The following is a 17,599-nucleotide window of genomic DNA, read 5'->3' on the forward strand; positions in this document are numbered from 1 at the left end:
CAATGGCAGGACTGAGGCTTCTTATAGTTTTCAGCGGCGCTGACGTGACACCGAGACTGAACACCCTGGAATGTGAAACACGGGAAAGAGGAAGGGGAAGGAGGAGGCACAGAGCCTGCTCTCTCCAGGGCCTACAGCCACTTGCAAACACAAGAAAAGGTGACACGCTTGGTAGAACCAACGCGTGTTCTTAAAATGCTTGTGAGCGGGTACCACGTGCTAGCAGAGTAGAACTAACTACAGGGATTCTGGAGGGTTTAACAGGGACAGGCTCCTCGGCTATCAGCATTTATTAAGGGGCTAAGCACACAAGGTGCTATATGCTGGGAACTGCACACAGAGCAAGGTGGCTGCACCCGGTCTTGCCCCTTAGGATATACAGCTTTAAAAGCAGGCATCGGAGAGATACGAGCCAGAGGTGTTTTCTGTGGCCACCAAGGTCGTCGGCCCACGCCGGCCCTCAACATTCCACCACCATCGCCAAAACAGAAGAAAGAACCTCTCACTCAAACAGGAAGCCACCTAAACTAGCAGGAAATCTGTCCCCAGCAGAAGCGAGAGTGCAGTTACAGAGCAGAGCAACAGGGCCTCAACCTCCTGCCCAGGGAGCCCTAGGCAGAAGCAAGCAGGAAAGCACATTCCCGGGGCCACAGGGCAGCTGGGAGTCAACCGCCCCAACTGGAGCAGAAGTGCTTTTCCTCCCAACAAGTCAATCCACCTTCACTATTTACCAAGTACTGGGGGCTCTGACAGCATTGAGAACCACAAGGGAAAGAAGTACTGGACCCTCTAAAGATTCTCCTTGTCCCCATGCTGAAGTCAGCTTTAGGCATAAAAGCAGATGAGTGAGGAGGAGATCCTATCTTCCTGGTTCTTCATTTGCCACCTCAGATGCTAATGACACACACCCTATTCCAAGGCAAATTTTAGGTCCCTGGATGTCCTTTCTCACTACACCCAACAAAATTCTCTTGGCAAGTTTTCCGGGCCTTCCTTTGTATGTGTTCAGAGAATACAAATTCCTTTGAATATTGGTATAAACCAAAAACAATTATGAAGGTTAACTAGCTTGGTTAAAAGCAATACACTGCACGGAAACTTACTTTGAAATGCAGGGAAAATGCAGTAAGATGGATTGACGGATGAAGAGAGGGGGTGGATGGATGGATAAGTGGTGAAAAAAGTATGGTAAAGTATCAATGGTAAAATATAGGTGATGAACATATAGGTGTTCGCTGTAAATTTCTTCCAGGTTTGCTGCATGTTTCTTCCAACTTGGCTGCATGTTTGAAAATTTTTCCTGAGAAAATGTTGAAAGCAATTTTTAAATAACCCTATGTCTATCTTAGAATAATATGTAATGACAAGGGGAAATTAATACTATATTTAATATAACAGGTTATAAAATATGTACAATGTAATTCCAATTTTATGAATATACAGTAAACACCAAAATATTGCTTCCTCTTTTGGCCATAGGATTACGGGTGACATATTTTCTTCTTTGTGCTTTTCTACATTTTCCAATTTTTCTTCAATGAGCGTGCATTGTTTTGCAATTAAAATGTACTTTATAATATTAAAGTTTAAAAAAATAAAATCTCTGAAGCCAAATTTAAAGTACTTACTATTAAGGGACTTCCCTGGTGGCGCAGTGGTTAAGAATCCGCCTGCCAATGCAGGGGACACGGGTTCGAGCCCTGGTCCAGGAAGATCCCACAAGCTGCTGAGCCACTAAGCCCGTGTGCCACAACTACTGAGCCTGCGCTCTACAGCCCATGAGCCACAACTACTGAGCCCGCAAGCCACAACTACTGAAGCCCGCACGCCTAGAGCCCGCGCTCCGCAACAAGAGAAGCCACCGCAATGAGAAGCCCGTGCACCATAACAAAGAGCAGCCCGCGCTCGCCACAACTAGAGAAAGCCCGCGTGCAGCAACGAAGACCCAATGCAGCCAAAAATAAATAAATAAGTTATAAATAAATAAATAAATTACTATTGAGAATTATATGGACTATAATAAGTTTTACTGTAATGGGTTTTTTAATATATACATTCAACTCCCTTAGTAGCAGATCTTTGAACAAGCAACTCAGTCGAGGACAATCCTATAAAAGCCCTACTGTTGACAATTAAGGCAAGAAACGAGGAAGTGCGTTTTAGCAGTCAGTTCCTTTTAAGCAGCTTTGTAAATGTATATAATTCTATCAACCCCGTCACATCCATCTGGTTCGACACCAAGGCACAGCACAATCCCAATCACAACACACAGGACAGCAATGTCCTCACAGGGGCCTTCTTTGGTCTCCAAAAATCCCACAGGGGACATGTTTACCCATGTTTCTCTGTCGGGTGCGTACAGTACAATACCTACTTCCTGGCACAAGCACAAAGAGACACCTGATGAGCCAAGTGCCGTAGCAAAAAGCCGAAAATCAAAACTCTCAATTCCCTGGGGGGCTTTGAGCAAAGCACGTGACCCCTAACTGTAAAATGAGAGTACTTGCCTCCGCACACTACGGGCTCTACATTCTTTCACATTTTATGGTGTTACAGACTATAAGGCAGACCCCCAACATTCCACTCACTTATCGAAGAGAATAAAGGAATGAGAAAACAAGAGCTTTCTTAAGGACGTCTTGGAGGATCCAGCGTTCAAAGACGGCGATCAATCCGAGGTACTGAAGGAGTGAGGGGCGGGGGGACTCACACACGTCTCCAAGCTTCTTCTGATGGCCTGGCAGAGGCAGGAAGACCAATGAGGCCCCTCTAAGAGGAAAGGAAACCAACTCCACTGACACAAGTTGGGTCTACAATACGAGCATAACAGTGGGTAAATCCACTCACTTAATGAGTCTCCGACTTCAGGAGAGACTCATTTTTTTAATTTTTTTATTTATTGCGGTAGGCGGGCCTCTCACTGTTGTGGCCTCTCCAGTTGCAGAGCACAGGCTCCGAACGCGCAGGCTCAGTGGCCACGGCTCACGGGCCCAGCCGCTCCGTGGCATGTGGGATCCTCCCAGACCGGGGCACGAACCCGTGTCCCCTGCATCGGCAGGCAGACTCTCAACCACTGCGCCACCAGGGAAGCCCCCAGGAGAGACTCATTTAACACCCCTCTTTTGCCTCAACGGGTACAACTTCCCATAGGCAGAACCAGTCAGAAAGCTGTGAGCCTTGCAAGCAGCTGAGCAGAGAAATGAAAGCCACCTTCTCGGCGACATAAATGACCAAGGTCGTATTAAGCTGTCCTCTGAGCAGTCGTGAACTGCTGCTTTATGATTACTGTTTATGCCATTTGCAGCGTTTTCATTATTTCTTTTGTTTTCCCCCTTTTTGTTACGTTAAAGTTTCAGTTACATAAACAGTGAGAATACACATACATATACACACATGTGTGTGTGTGTGTGTGTATCTATCTATCTATCTATCTATCTATATATATGCTAACTAGGGAAGCAACTCTCCCCTTCTGTCTCATTTTGGGCCAATTTAATCTTTAATTGAGCACCCATTACTTGCACCACACAGGGAAGGCAATGCAGCAGAATCAGCAATGAGTTAAGGATACTCACTGCCCCACAGCATGTTAAGTCTCAGTACATGAATACACATAAAGAAAAAAACAAAATGTTAGCAGAGATCTCAGGCGCTTTGGCAGATCAATGGAGTAAATAACATCCACGGCTTGGTGAAATAATGAAGTAAGCTTTCATGAAGGAATTATTCATGAGTGCCTTGAAATACGGGAAATAATTCTAAACACAGCTAACAATTATCGAGCAATTAAATGCACCAGGTGCTGTAGTATTTTGCATACATCTCTAAACACTAAAAAGCCCATGAGGCAGCCATTTAGCCCCATGTTCCAGATAAGAACACTGAGGACTGAAGAGTAAATTTTGCCCAATGTTAAACAGCTGGTCACAGGAACAAGCTCCAACTGTAGGTCTGCCTGCTCCCAAAGACCATGGAGGGAAGAGTAAAGAGGAAGACTTGCTGAGAAGAAAAAGGGGTGGGAAAGGCAAGATCAGAGATGAAGAATCAGAGCAGTAAACACCCACCAAAACTGGCTCATCCTCTGACCCAGTAGGTCCCTTCTCTGTGGACGTTTTGGGCTTAGTGGCAGAAGTATGATCATACATTCCAACGTCAAGGGCAAGTGATGAACATTCTTGGGAAAAAAGATAGTAGAAAGCCAGTGTCCTCATAATGTTTAATATGCATGAGAGTACACACAAACTCTCTCCTAATCCCATTGAGAATAATAATACGCATTTTCACCCGCTCACCACCTAAGCTCTGGCCAAGACAAATTGTTGTCATCAAGATTTAAGGACCCTTGGGCTTCCCTGGTGGCGCAGTGGTTGAGAGTCCGCCTGCCGATGCAGGGGATGCAGGTTCGTGCCCCGATCCGGGAAGATCCCACATGCCGTGGAGCGGCTGGGCCCGTGAGCCATGGCTGCTGAGCCTGCGCGTCTGGAGCCTGTGCTCCACAACGGGAGAGGCCACAGCAGTGAGAGGCCCGCGTACCGCAAAAAAAAAAAAAAAAAAAAAAAGATTTAAGGACCCGCTAACCTACAAGTTCACACCACCCAAAAGGATCTAAAGACAAGGTGCAAGTACACTTTTGGAGGCAGACAATGTAAACACAGCACAGGAATCAACAAAGGACCAACAGAACCTTCCTGACTTCCTTGACAGTGGCAACAGCTACCTTTATATTTTTCTAGGGCAGCATAATACAGCCTAGGTTATGAAGAAAGCGACGTGCAGAGAAACCATCATGGAAAGCTACACCTTTGAGTGCACACAATGACTTCTCTCAAATCCTCATGTCTAGTTCCAATCTCTCCTCCGAGACCCCGTCCTCAATTAGACACACGTGACAGACTTTACGAGGGCTCACCAGTATCTCCTTCCTGAACGCAACAGCACTGCATTACCTTGCAATAGGCAAGGCCACGTGACTGGCAGGACCAATGAAACGTGGGCAGTGACGAGTCACTCTTCACGGCTGAGGCACCGGAAAGCTTCCGAAGCCCCTCCCCTCCTGCGGCAATCAGATGACAGAGCCACAAGATTGAAGCAGCCTGGATCACTGAGTTGCTGCAGGAAAGACAGCTGACCTGGAGCATCTCCCAGACTCGCCAAAGACTCTGAGAACAAGAAGTACGCTTTTGTTGTATTAAGCTTCTACCACGCCACTCGCCCAGCTTACCTGAGAGAACAAGCTTAGTGGACATCCCAAGGGCACCAAAAATCCGTCTAAAACCAAATGTTCCACCGTCTTCCACCTAACCCCGGAGAAGCCCACCTACCTTCTGTTTTGGTTAACCCCCCAAATCTTAGGTTCTGCTCCTTTCCTTTGCATCCCCAGGCATGAACGAAGAAACTGCACTGAAGCAGTTTTGATAAATTTTCATTGATGGTGATCAAAGTCTTAAGCAAAAAAAAAAATCAAATGAATTTTAGTTAAGTTAGACATTTAAAAGAATGATGGAAATTATCAAGAGACTACCAAAAGACCATTTTTGAGGGGGGGTGGGGAATAAGACTCAATCATGAAGCCGAATGTCTACTTAGATATATAACTTTTCTCCTACCATAAGAAACTAATGTAATTGAAAAAAATCCCAATCCCCCCCTCCAAACCACCATGCTGCAAGGGTATGCCAGGTCTGAACTCAAAAGAGCAGATAAAACAGGCAGATAAATGTGCTACATTTTTTAAGGGTCGTAACACTACTACTGAGAACATACTGGAAACTCTTCACAACTATCGCCCACAATTATAAAAATTAAAAGCTTAAACCCACAAAATTGTAATGCAAGTATCAGAAGTTCACTTCAAAGGTCATTTATCACCCTTTCTCCCTCCCCTTCTTGAAAGGGGCCCACACATGCTGGCTCAGAGAACAGCTATGAAAGAAAATATATATCGTGGTTTCATATAATTTTCTATCTTAGGCGTGTTGCAAATTTCATTACCAGTTCCCAGATCATACAAGCTGCAGAGAAACATCAAGACACACACTCCCATTTATTTATCTACCAGTTAAGCAAACTGTCGCACTTTGAATAAAGGATCTAAAATCGGCACTTGGAAAAATTCTTTCATCTCCTTTTTGTTTTCTGTGGGAACACCGGGGTAGGTTTTCTTTTCATCTGAAAGGCAATCTATATAAAATGCTATACAATTTAATTGTTATTCCACTGGTCTTTCTCTGAAGTAAAGCAAAAATGTGCTCATCAAAATCTCAAGCATGAGCAGGAATTATATAGTTCAAAAGGAAAGGTAAGGGGCTTCCCTGGTGGCGCAGTGGTTGAGAGTCCGCCTGCCGATGCAGGGGACATGGGTTCGTGCCCCGGTCGGGGAAGATCCCACATGCTGCAGAGCGGCTGGGCCCGAGAGCCGTGGCCGCTGAGCCTGCGCGTCCAGAGCTTGTGCTCCGTAACGGGAGAGGCCACAACAGTGAGAGGCCCGCGTACAGCAAAAAAAAAAAAAAAAAAAGGGAAGGTAATTAATCAGCCCGTTCTCTCTATGGTCATCTAATCTCACTGAACAAACTGTTCAGTTCCTCTCAAGCTAACTTAAAAATCTTGCATCTTCAGTATTCTGGGCAAAAGATTATTCAGTAGCTGTAAGTCTAGATAATAAGAAGGTTTTAACTTAAATTCACCCAGAAGGCAAAGCACAACTGTTATCTCTCCCATTGCACCTATTTTGTCTCCAGACTGTTACTTAATATAGCAGGATTGCTCAACTTCCCTGCTCAACGTAAGTATACACGGCAATCAGAGGGACTAGCCTTCATTTCAACTATATGAGTCAGAAGGAGGAAATAGTAGTATTTATTGGTCAGCACACACCCATCAGGTACTTACCACACATGTGTACCTGTTCATAAGGGTCATTTCTGTTCTAGTTTACACAGAGTTCACCAACCCTGGGAAGAACACAGAAGTTGGCAGTTCTGCCTTCTCAACCATGCCTTGTTCCTTTAACCTCCAAACCAGTGAGTTCTGGGCAACAGGTAGTGGTAGGAAACATTCCTGTCTTAAAGATGTGACTTTGTATCTGCATCTGCCTTCCAATATATTCTTTTTTATTTTACTTAGTTGTAAGCAGTAAACCTATGTCTACCTCATAAAGCACCATCCACAACATGCTGTCTTCTGTCCCCAGGTAGCTCCTCAGAGGAAACCAGTATTACCACCGGGCAAGAGGAGAAAAGCACCTATCTTTGTGGCTGTGCGCAAACACCTCCTCTTTCTGCACAGTGCATTCGTGCCAATATCCCTATCCCTGGTTTTGAAAGTAAAATTCAGACACAAACATTCACTGGTTCTGTTATAAACCAAGTTATGCACCATGATCAGGGTGTGGGTAAAGGTGACAGGGCAGGCACTGGAGAAATCCTTGAAGATAAACTGCACGTAAAAGGTGACCAATTGCTCGCTATGCATTTGGGCTCCTGAGAAAGTATGAGGCATCTCAGTTGAAAATAATATCCCCGAGGAACCAGAATGGTCCCTTTAAAAAGTGTCTCTTCAGTCATCCGGAACCCTTGTTTCTCCCACTTCAGAAGAGGTGAAAAGAAGGAAGCTCGAATCCCGACGTGAAGGCCACACACCTTCACTCTACAGAGAAGCGCTCATAAGGAAAAGAGTATCTTAATACCCTGTGCTTAGTAAACAGACCAAACTAATACATTCATTCAGTTAAGTGTTTGGACAAGGAAGTTACTGAAACTCACTGTTCTTGAGAATGTTCCCTCCCCACCTCAGTCAGGCAGCACTGACTTCCTCCCAAACCTTGATTTTCAAAACATTAGCCCTCCAGAGAGAAGTCTTCTACTCCGGCCCATCTCCCCAGCACCACCTCTCCACAGCAAACCTGGCCAACCGTCTTGACCCTGCGCCCTTGGGAAAATCACTTCACCTCTCTGAGCCACCTGACGTGGGGGGCCTGGATTAAATGTCTAAAGAGGGTTTACAGGTACTACTAGGATAACTATTCAGAGCAGGTCTCAAAACACACCGAGCTGCGAAAGACCTCATCCCATGTGCCACGACTAATCTTCATCCATGCATTCACAATTCCAAACATATTCATAGAATACAACAGTAAACTTTACGTAAAGATCAGGTGTCCAGACTTTTTAAGCAGTAACTTATAATGACAAGTTACACACAAAGACATCCTCCTTATATCAAATCATGACCAGCAAGGCTTGAGGTACCCTCTGACCATCCTCTTCCTCCTGGTCCACTTGTATGTGTTCCCAGTGTCACCGGTGTGGTGTATATATCTTTTTGGTCCCTTCTCTAGACATTTATACACATATCTTTGAAACCATAGAAAACAGAGAGACTAGGAGCGTAGATTCCAGCACAGCCATTCTGGAGGAGGATCTGCCTTGGCCTATATGTCTGAGTACACCCTCCCGTGATCCGTGTATCCTGCTCCTGGACATATGTCCCAGCGACTCCTCCCGCAGGTCCTTGAGGGCACATACAGGATGTGCCCTACAGTCCTGTGCATGGAGTTAGAGGAAAAGATAAGGTGGCACTGATGTCTAGGTAAACACAGCAAGGTAAAGAGATTAACCATAAGAACATAGTGCTGAGTTTAAAAAAAAAAAAAGTAAAAAATAGTAAAAGCTAGAACACAAAACCTTTTATATGAATTTAAAACATGCATAAACCTCCTCATGTGCTGTAATAACAAAACACCCCTTACGTGATTCCTGTGAAATGGTAGAAAACACTTAAAACAGTCTGTCACATTTTAAGCACTTAGCAAATATTCACTATTACTAATTAGATAAAAAGAGCTATATATACAATATATAAAAGATCTATCTAGGGCTTCCCTGGTGGCGCAGTGGTTGAGAGTCCGCCTGCCGATGCAACGGACACGAGTTCATGCCCCGGTCCGGGGGCATCCCACATGCCGCGGAGCGGCTGGGCCCGTGAGCCATGGCTGCTGAGCCTGCGCGTCCGGAGCCTGTGCTCCGCAACGGGAGAGGCCACAGCAGTGAGAGGCCCGCATACCACAAAAAAAATCTATCTATATAATATATTGTAAACCTTCTATTATAAAACTTCATTTACATATCATCCTTTCTCCTAGAGGGCTTTCTTTTCCTCTAAAAAAAAAATGCATAAAAGAGATTGGAAAGCTATGTTTAAAAATGTTTATAGTGGTTACCTCTGAGGAAACTCATATATTTGTTTTCACTTATTCTCCTTGCTTGGCTATATTTCCATAATGTATAAACATATATTACTTTAGAATTTTCTTTAGTCCTTAATGGTCCTTTCAATATGATTCATGACACACAAAAAATAGAAACATCCCAAAAATCCATCCCGTCAATGGGGAGATAGTTCTACCACGGTACAAACAAACAGCGCAATATTTTAGAGCCACTTTTTGTCAGTGTGGAAAGACAGCGCGTTGCGCGAGAAAACGTAAGCTCTGGAACCGCACGTGTAAGAGAGCTGAGAGGCCGTGGACAGCAGTGGTCAGCAGCACGGGCTCTGGAGCCGGCCCATCCACAGTCACAACGCTGCTGCAGGGCAATGGAATAGCCTCCTTGAGCCTCAGTCCTCGTCTGCAAAACGGGGGTGCTGTCAGTAAATGCAAACGATGCAAAACAAGCAAACACAAACTACGTATAAGGTCCACTAAGAAATGTGCACCTTTTATTTATGTAGATTAAGCCTCAATTAAGTTGATTCGAAAATACATGCACACACACAAAAGGTCACAGTATTCTGTAATTTCATTTATATGAAATATCTAGAATAGGTAAAGCCTTAGAAATGGAAAGCAGGGTAATTCCCTGGCAGTCCAGTGGTTACGACTTGGTGCTTTCACTGCCGAGGCCCGGGTTCCATTCCTGGTCAGGGAACTTAAGATCCCGCAAGCCACACGGCATGGCCCCCCAAGAAAAGGAAAATAAAAGAGAAAAGCACACTGGTGGTTGCTAGGGGCTGGGATACGGGAGAACGGAGAGTAACTGCTGACTGGGCCAGGGTTTTATTGCGGGTTGATGGAAGTTTGGGAACTAGGCAGAGGTGGTGCTTACACAGCATGGTGAATGCACTAAATGCAACTGGATTGTTCATTCTTAAAGGGCTAATTTGACGTTTCTGTCATTTTGTTTACATGAATTTCACCTGGGCGGGGGAGGGAAACGAACGCTAAACAACATGTTTGTCAAGAATATATACAGATTAAAAGATGAACAGACAGAGGCAAAAAGGTTCAAAGGGGGAAAGGCATGAGTAAGGGGAATAAGCATAAATGAAAGCCAAAAAATAATGTGACACAGCATAATTTGGAAAAGAGCCCTGCTGACAGTGTTCCATGAACAGACTTCGGAGTGGTTGAACCTTCCTCATCTGGGGTCAAATTCTGCCTTGGTCTGCTGCCATCTCTTTTTTAAAAAAGAAATGGTATTCACCTCGATTCTTCATTTTGCCATGTGATGCTTTTAGCCACTGGTGTATATCTTGGAGCTCTCTTTGTGTTAGGACGTATCATCCTCTGTCATTGTTTCGGAGCTCTAGGGATGTACCATGACCCAAACACTTTGAACCTGCTGTACTTCATCATACATGATATTTTGCCCTTGCGCATACAGAACATGCCAATTAATGAAAGTTTCATAAAGAAAGGTTTATAATAAACACGGTGTGCAACTGCCTGTACCAAATAAAATCCTATTCTGAAATAATGTTAGCGTTTAGAGCTATCTCATCTGCATCCTTCACAGCTAGGTACCTCCCACTAATCACTATTGCTACCACAAAACAAAACAGCCAAGAGTGCAATGACACCCCCTCCATTTCCACACCCTCCAAACCGAAGTTGATTTAATCTGATTTCACAGGGGGAGGAAAATGTTATCTGGATAGGAGCACACTGCACGATTCTTTGCCTCAAAATGGCCCTTCCCTAAGCCCAGTGACTGCCTTGGCCTGGCTGCTTGGTATTAAGTTTAAAGGCTTGGAATTAGTTCAGAGGATACACACAGTGTCAGTAACAAATCCCTGAAGTTCACCTTGGAGCTTCTTGCTCTTCCAACTACGATGCCAAAAACTCTACTTTTTTTCTGGATCGCTTTTCCAAATCCCAAACACCAACATGTCACCTGCTCGATTATACTGTATTGAACAGAATTCTCTGGGATTTTATTTTCATCAAAATAAACTAAAAGGCTGCCCTTTTTAATAATTAGTCACAAACGTCAGGTGCCTCGAGGTGACACAGGAAAGACAAACTTGACGTTTGTGAAGAAACGGCAGCTGGAAACAATCACACAGGGAAAGCACACATACACTCAGGAAAACACCCCCTTCTGGGCTAAGGAAAGACAGTCATTTTAGAAACCTAAAATAAGCCTTTTATCAGAGCTGGGGTAAAGGTCATCCCTGTGGTACCTGGGTGGAGGACAGAGCCACCTCTCACATACACTGTGTCCTGCTTTCACAGGACCTGCCAGCAAGGAGGGTCTGTTCTGGGGCCAAGGGCTATCTGGCATCTCTAAGGACTGGGCAGTTATGCAATACAATTATTTTTTTGCATAGCATCCCTCCCACAGGGCATTCCAATAAGCTTGACAAAGGGAGTCATTCACAAACTTGATAAAAGCAAATCAAGGAGAAACTTTGTAACACGGAGAAGAGACAGGGAAATAAACAGTTGAGATAGGAAAGGGCCCCCAGCACTTCCCTCCTAGGCTTTCATGTCCCCACCCAACTCATGGGGCAGAGGCAAGAAGAGCAAGGTGACAAAAGATGGAAGGGGACAGCAAATAAGATCAGAGTACGACAGAGGAAAGGCTTCCCACCTCCCAGAGAAGGTACAGCCTCACTGTTGGCAAACAGTAAAACGATCCTCTGTCAACTGACCCGAGATTGGATTTTTGTTTTTGTTTTGTTTTGGGTTTTCTGAGGCCAGCTATTTATTCTACTTGTTAAATAAATAAACACAAGTCCCAAAATGTTTTCCTAATTTATGACTTACCAGCCTGATTTACTTTGACAGAAGCAGAAGTGTGCCTACACACCAAGGCAGAAGTTGTGTTTGGCTGTTTAAGGATGTCCTTGGAATTCCTGCAAGAAATTCCTGGTTCAGGGCAGTCCAGGAGAAGAGGCTAAATGTCTTTTTTCAGGGAGGTGAGCCATCTAATGAAGTGGCGAATCACCATTCTTAGCTTGAGCAAACCTTACAGAAATACGTCTTTAGTCTTTAGGCTGAGAAACGTTAAAGCTGCACTCAAAAGAACGCATCATTTGGGTACTTTCCACCTTCTAAAGGCAAAGCCCATTCCACCACAGCACCTCTTATCCACAGATGAGCTCATGAACAGGAGAGGACTTCAATCTCCCAAGGAGGTCTCAGTCACGTCTGCATCAGGCCTCCCCAGCTGGGCAGCTATCTGCACAGCCCGTCCCTTCTCCGTACCAGGAAGCTTTCCCCAGCAGGGTCTCCTGAAAAAGCCAGCCCAGGTGCTGTGTGGCCAAGGGTGGAGCACCTGGCTGGGATGAGGGATGAGGTCAGCTCCAGCCCTGGCTTCTCAGCAATAGCAGATGCACTGTGTCAGGTAAAGGAGACTTCTCTTAGGCCTGCCCGGGCTGTATTACCACAAGGCATTTCCTTACCAGCCTGAACCAACTCCCAAAACCCAAAGAGGTGATGTGTTTCACTGCCACTCTACCAGTATCTTCAAAAGCATCGCATTCTTCCCACTTATCTAAGAAGAACCTTCCACAAAGGAAGCCTGGAAAGTAACATATTGGAATTCCTTGTCACACGGGGAATGTGTTCCATTACAGATCTACTTTGTTCAATTTCCTACCGATCTTCATATATAGAATGAATGAATATATATATATATATTCATGAATATACTCAATGAATATGTATAGATATAGATATGGACATGGATGGATGGATGGATAGATAGATAATCAAAGCCAGTCCGGGAAGCGAATGTGTATTAAAAAAGAGGAAAAAGCATTAACTACTGATTTTAAGGTCAAGTCCATGCTAGCATCATGACTTAGAAAAAGCTTACTAGCAGCAAATCACTTAAATTCTCTCCACTTTGGAAATACAATATGTATAGGGATAATATAAACATCTTATAATACTGTCATCATTAAGGAGGAAATAAATGGAAGTTACTCTTGCTGATGGGAATCCTGACCAAGAAAGGATTTACACAGCACCAGACCACATAAATTGGAAGACGGTACCGCAGACGAGTCCTGTGCTCTGCCCAACAAAACCTTTCTCTGGAATCAGCGGCACTGGTGCCGTCCATCACTGAAGTCCCACAGGACAGCAGAAGATTTTGTTTCATTTGTACAGAGGGTCCTGCAGCCTGGCCTGGATGTCCAAAGTAGGTAAGTGACTTGCACAGAACCACAAAAGCGTTGAAAATTCCCAAAAGAATGTCTTGGGAAAGTTCACTTTCACAGTATCAACATGTATCATCTTTCCTGGGAAGCTGACCGGTCAGGTCAAAGTCCTACCATCAGAAACGGTGACCATGGGATACAGAAACGCCACACGTACCAAGGTAAGGGCAGAGGTGCCCACATCCTCTGCCCTCCCCGTCCTCCCCAACGAAGGCTCCCCAAGGAGGGTTGGCAAGAACAAGTCACCTAAAGAACACCACCGACCTGAGAGAAACTTCTCCACATTAGCCTGGAAAGCCTGAGACAAAAGCAAAAAGTGTCACATTTCCCCAGAGGTAATTCCAGGCACAGAGAGCAAAGGCAAGAGCAGAGGACAGACTTCTCCTCCTCCCGCCAAACTCCCAGAAAAGTAAAATAAATAAAAACGGATCCCAAAAGGTCTAAAAGGGAGGTGAGAAAGCCTGAACTGGACACAAACAGGTCAGAAGACTGATGTTCATGCAGCCACTCAACAAATGACCACCGGCTCCTGCCAAGTGGCAAGAACCATGTTGAACGTTACTCAGGATATAAAACCTGGGACAGACACGTTCCCTATTCTCAAGGATTTAAAAGTTACCAGAGCAAATAAGCTTTATGCCCACATAGCTGCATTATCTGGTTATAGGTGATTTTCCCTAAGAACTGAATAAATCAAGAGTTTGCGATAGGCATTTGGGTTGAACCTTGAACGACTCATATAATTTATATACCAGGCGGAAAATAACAGGGATGCTACCACTCTTAGAAAGTAGCCAAAGGAGCAACAGAGGCAAAAAGGTGGGACTAACCATTTATTTTCAGGAAGAAGGAAATAGTACAAGTCTAGAGTAATGAAAGATTACTTGAAAAAAGCAGACTAGGACCAGATAGATCACGGAAGGGCTTAAATAATATGCAAGAAAAAAAAAATGAAATCCTAAAAGAGCAGACGAGCAGGGCTGGAAGTAAGAGGAGCAGAGACACATCACGGCAACTGACATCACCTGCTATGATCGCCGACTGCCCTGTCTTCAAAGTGAAATCAAACAGAGAAGTATGAAATGTGGGATGATCACTGCTTTTCTCTGTTCCTTTTCCATCTAGTACTATTTGTTTAGGGGAGAAGAGGTATCCAATTAGTCTAAGAGATGAGCAAATGATCCCAGGTACCCACGAAGGTAACACCAGTCCTTGGGAGGCACTGCTACCTTGGCCAGGCAAAATTCTCCATTCTCTTACCAGTCTTATGTGGTACCTAAAGCACCTTGGTGGACCAAACGTGACTCTTTACGGCTATTAAGTGAAAAAAAACAAAAAAAATCGATACTTTGAATGTGTTCACATCTCGGCATATACACTTAACTCTCAATGTGTTGGTCAGCTGCCTTACAGAGCACCGGTAAGTCATGAGTAGGGGGACTTCCTCCCACCCCATGATGAGGAGGTCTCATAGCCCTGTCCCCTTCCTCGGGAGGGGAGGGCTTTTCCTGTGGCTTCTTTTACTTCCCTCCTATAGATCACAGAGGGTTGTTTGTAGGTCTCTGTCCTTCCACTGTCCAAACCCAATGTCTATCAGACAGATGCCCTCAGCTAAAGAAGAAAACTTACCTAGTCCATCGCTGATCTGTTCTCCGAGTGGTCTGTAGCAAGCTAGCACTCCCCTCTTAATGCACAAACACTCTGGTCTCTCGACTACTTTCCTGGCAAGCTCAGTGCTGCCTAATAATGCAGGCTTAGGAACAAAAGAAGCTATTTCTTAGAGTCAACCTTTCAAACGATGAGGCTTCACAGACAGCCTTCCAGGCCATCGCTTACCTTGATGTTATGATGGAGGACAAGTCAAGTTTCTTTAACCTGCTTTTCTTGCTTTCATCTAGTTTTTTATCTACCTATTGCTAATTTTGATTGACTTATTTGCTTTAAACTTTATCATGTAAGCACTATTTGCTTATCTTACCATGGAATGCACCTCAGATCATAATGGCTTGCTATGGAGTACTCATGCAGAAAAGAGATGAACAGTCTTCATTTCCTTGTGTACCTGAATAATCATGATAATCAATGTTTCTCTTTGTTAACAGATTTCAGTGTGAGAAAAAGTAATGGGATGAAACTAAGCGGCTCAATTAACAAGAGCAATAAATGCCAAAGAAAGCATCTCTCTGCAGAGAAGTGACAGTGGTGCAGCTGGCTTACCTGGTGAGAATTCTGGGACAAAGAGAAAGCCACTCTAAGCTGTATGACAATGACGGTTAAGAGTATGGACTTCGGGGCTTCCCTGGTGGCGCAGTGGTTGGGAGTCCGCCTGCCAATGCAGGGGACAGGGGTTCGTGCCCCGGTCCGGGAAGATCCCACATGCCGCGGAGCAGCTAGGCCCGTGAGCCATGGCCGCCGAGCCTGCGCGTCCGGAGCCTGTGCTCCGCAACGGGAGAGGCCACAACAGTGAGAGGCCCGCGTACAGCAAAAAAAAAAAAAGAGTATGGACTTTGAAAAAAGAGAAACCAAATCTGTCCTTGGCAAATTTTTGTAATCTTAAGGCTTTGGTTTTTTCACTGGCTTGATATGAGTACTAAATAAAATATGCATGTAAAGTACTGGGAAGAGTAGCTATTAACACAGCACTGATGAAGTGCTGAAGACCAACAACACAGACACAGAGCTTTTTCTCTCACGGAGATGACATGTATAGGCAATGCCAAAAGAGACGCTGAAATCAAAGGCAAGGCATTTCTACTGGATCAAGAAAAACAGTCCATCAAATGAAAGCCAGTATTTCTAGGAAAAGTTCTGGTTCTAAATACTCCTCCACTAAATGCTTTAGTTTCTTCTGGATAAAAAATAAAAATAAAAAACTTTTTATTTAAACTGTCAAAGATAATATAATTGTACACGTGGGCAACTGAAGGGATTAAGATGATATACCCTGCCTCACTCACTCAAATAGCACCTCCAATTAAATCTAGGCTATAAAGAAGGGGGTATATTTTAAAGAGGGCCACCGTACACAGAAAAATATTTTTCTAGTAAAAGGTTAAAATCTTTGATTTCAAATGCTGATCTAGGAGACAGAGTAGAAACAATAGTTCCTTTTGCTTCCCAAATCCATTTCTTTTTCTTTTGAAATTATTATTTGTTAAGTTGGTTCAACCACAGTGAACTGCTGTTGATTTCGGAGGCGAGGGAACATGTGGGCAGGATGATGGGAAGTAAAAAAATTCCACTACAACCAGGGTATCTTTGTTCAAAGGCACAACTTGATTAAATTCACATCCTGTGGTCGTTTGTTGAGTTTTCAGAACAATGATAAATGTAATTACTGGGAAAACAAAAAAACCATTGTTCCTTTTCATTAGTTCTCTTCCTTGTTGAAAGTTTAAACACTGATTGTCTAAGAGTCCACAGCTTATATACAAGGTAAAAGCATGTTAATACATGCGCATCAAAAAGCCAGACACAGATTCATACATACACATACTTACATATACAGATATTCAACTAATGTTAGTATTTAACCCATGTTTGTATAGACAGTAATAAACTTCAGAAATTGCTTTTTATGAAGAGGATTTCCAAATCTCATCGGAACATTAGTCCTGTCTAACTCTCACCACAATTCTGCCTTGAAACAAACTTTACAACACACAGTAGGTGGCAGGAGTTTCACAACTTGGATTTGAAATCCCTTCCTTTAAAATTCTGACAATACCTATATGACAGGCTGATGGTAAAGTCAGAAGGACTTTGGAGAAGAGGTGATTAGCTCTGAATCTTAGTTACACACGTCCACTACAGAATGACCTCACTGGGGTGTAATCGGTTCCCTGTCTGTTTTCTCCTCTAGACCTTCTTTTTTTGGGGGTTCGCAGGCCTCTCACTGTTGTGGCCTCTCCCACTGCGGAGCACAGGCTCCGGACGCGCAGGCTCAGCGGCCATGGCTCACGGGCCTAGCCACTCCGCGGCATGTGGGATCTTCCCGGACCGGGGCACGAACCCGCGTCCCCTGCATCGGCAGGCGGACTCTCAACCACTGCGCCACCAGGGAAGCCCATATTCTAGACCTTCTAAGTTCCTCAAGGTCAGACCCCAAAGGGAGCTCCATTTTACACCACCAAGATGCAGCAATGCCTGGCACACA

At 44.3% G+C, this 17,599-nt stretch overlaps 1 protein-coding gene across 3 annotated transcripts in view; it reads right to left on the reverse strand.

Annotated features, from left to right (window-relative positions):
- Positions 1-17,599, reverse strand: part of STK39 (serine/threonine kinase 39) — a 311,340-nt gene that overhangs the window by 270,487 nt on the left and 23,254 nt on the right. The window lies entirely within an intron of this gene.

The sequence above is a fragment of the Stenella coeruleoalba genome (assembly GCF_951394435.1).
Source record: "Stenella coeruleoalba genome assembly, chromosome: 6".
NCBI lineage: Eukaryota > Metazoa > Chordata > Mammalia > Artiodactyla > Delphinidae > Stenella > Stenella coeruleoalba.